This window comes from Malurus melanocephalus, unplaced genomic scaffold, assembly GCF_030028575.1.
Source record: "Malurus melanocephalus ecotype Western Australia unplaced genomic scaffold, MMel_1.1 scaffold_484, whole genome shotgun sequence".
Lineage (NCBI taxonomy): Eukaryota > Metazoa > Chordata > Aves > Passeriformes > Maluridae > Malurus > Malurus melanocephalus.
Genome location: NW_026623716.1, coordinates 40,293 through 43,185, shown reverse-complemented (window position 1 = coordinate 43,185; position 2,893 = coordinate 40,293).

Sequence of the window (2,893 nt, the reverse complement as noted above, 5' to 3'; positions counted from 1 at the left end):
CTTTTCCAACCTTAATGATTCTATGAATCTGTGAACTTAACTCCTGAAGTGTCTCAAGGGGTGGTCAGTGAAAGAGCTTCTGCTTGTTTTTGAAAGGATGCAGCAAAGATGCCACCGTTGCCTTTCTCAGAAACAGATCTTTGAATATTCCTCTCAGGAGTGTCTGTCAATGTAAATAGTGGTACTTGCCAAGTGGAGAGAGAGCCTTSATTAGCAATCAAAGTCTTTCATGTAGAAGTTGTGGCTACACCAGACTTGTGTGGCTTTTGTAGAAGATAAAACTGGAGTTCAACTTCCTCTCATTGGTTTCACATGAATATCTTTAGTTCTGTGCTTTGTGTTCTCCACCCTGTGAACTGCAAGTGTTTGAGCTGTAGGTGTTTATTCTCAGCGGCATCTAAATCCCCTGCTTGGCTTTTCCTTAAATGCCAAGGCTTTTGCTTGTTTCAGGCGCTTTGTTGGCTGCCGCTAGGTCACACATGTGCCCTGTGTTGCTGTTGATCTTTCAGAGGTGCTTTGTGAGGAGTTTGTGTTCTTGTTTTGCATTTTCTCTCCTCGTGCTGGGTGTCAGTGGATGTGACTGGGTTTTTTTTTGTGTCAGGAGCAAGCTCCACCTCATTATTTAGYTGGAGACAGAAGTCCTAGAATTCACTTTTATAAGTCTCTCTGTCCCACTGCACTGATGGTATTAAATTACTATCCTTATCTCTCCACTTCATCAGTTCTTTAATTTTATTTTTTTAAGTAGATGGTACTGTTAATAAAGGTATCTTTAAAAAATGGATAATAAAAATAAATCTTGATCATGTCTATGCCWAACCACTCATCCTTTTGCCAATTTAATCATTATTTATCTATTTGTAATAAWTGCTGGCAATCCCCCACTCAAAAAGGTCTGAAGTCACAAAGACCTGTGCCACAAGATCCATGTATCTATGAACCTGTCCACTGTTGTCTTTTGGGTACAGGGTGTGCAGACGACTGTCCAGAGGCATTTCTTTTTCAGGRTCAGAGATTTGAGTTGCACCTGTAGTATAACTGGTGTTACTGCAGTTTATGGAAATATATGCATTTTTTTTCTTCAAACTGGAGYGTTTGGGGTCTGTTAATCAAGGAGGTGCCATAGCCAAAAGCTCAGCACATACAAGCAGGTGAAAGGTGAATGTGTGGGCAGCTGCTCAGAGGTGTTTGCTGCTCCCTTGGAATTCTCCTGTACCATAGGCATGACCAGGAGCCTCCAAGGGATTCCCCTGTGCCTGCAGCTGCGGTTACAGCTTAAGTGCTCCTGAATTTGCTCAGGAAAACAACTTAAGTCCTTCATTTGCCACACAGAGTACTGTAAATGCAAATAGTACCACAGTAGCATAGAACACCTGATCTATTGCTGTAGTGGCATTTGGGCCAACCCTTCATTTTCAGCATTAATTTGTTTAATGATGTGTTTGTGGTGGTGTCAGCTTGAAAAACACCAACAGCTCAGGAATGTTCATATTCTCATTTATCAAGCCTTGCAGTGATGGGAGGAGTGCCTGTTTATGGCCAGCCCTGGATACCTGTGGCTCTGCTCACAGTCCAAGTAGGTTAATGCACAGGCAGCTACCAGAGCCAGCCCCACACGTGCCCTGGGCACAGGGGTGAAGCAGAATTTAGATCACCTGATTACCTGGGCATGGTATTTTTAGCTGGAGGGGAATGCTCCTGTTAGGAGGAGCTGAAGGCTCAGCACCTGTTGGAAGTCTGGCTCTGCGGAGACATTAATTCATTAATAAACCCCTTGGAAATTCCTGCCTTTTCCAAGCTAGTACTGCTCTGAAGAAATTAATGTTCTCCTCTACTGGCTAATGATCTGGACTGTTAGGTTATAAGATAAAAGCTATATCTGTATTCATCCTTCCTACACTAATACTACCTTAAAATTTAGAGAAGACCACACCTTAGTTGTGGAACAGAAAGGCCTGCATGCCTTCAGCTGCTGCTAAAACTGTACCACAGGCTTTTTTATCTTGCTGCTTTTCAGGAGGATTATCCTGTTGCTTTCACCTAACAAAGAAAGTCTCCAAGGAAAGAGTTTTTTCCTCCATAATCAGGCAGATTCTGCTATAAAAACAGGAGGCACCTTTAAGCCAAGCTGCACAGAACGGTTYCATTGAGCTTTGGATATTGAAGAAGGGAAACAGCTGCTGCATCTGGCTWCTCTGTGAGGTGTTTAACTGGGATACTCCCCTTCAGTCCCAGGGAAGTCACTGTGGGTGTTTTCCCTTGTAGCAGAGAGATTTGACCCTCTGTGTGCACAAATCCAGGAGGGTCAAGAGCCTTTAGGTGATGCTACTGATCAAATGCAAATGTTCCTTTGAAGGACTGGCTTGAAACAGACGGAGAGAAGGTTGAGGTTGGATATTAGGAAGAAGTTCTTGGCTGTGATGGAGATGAGGCCATGGCATGGGTTGCCCAGAGAAGCTGTGGCCGCTCTTTTGCTGGAAGAGTTCCAGACCACGTTGAATGTGGCTTGGAGCAGCAGGGTCTAGTGCAAAGTGTCCCTGCTCACAGGAGAAGGCTGGAACGGGACACAATTGTGCAGGWTTCAGATGGAAGTTCTGTCCTAGTCCTGTACCACTAGAGGGTGCTGACCACTCTCGTTATTTTTACGCCCTCTCTGGAAACCCAGTATTCCCCTTATAAAAATTCCCTGTATCACGGTGAAGACTTCTGCCTTCTGCCCCAAAAAAGCTGACGTGGGATTGGCAGGCTACATTATGCATATCTGCATCCCTGCAGATATTCTGGAAAGCCAAGCTACCTCTATTTGTTGAGCTGCTTGCTGTTTAGAGCTGACAAAAAATCAAATGTGTCAACACTAACACTTATTCTTCTTCCTTTGTGTCTCCTAGGTTTG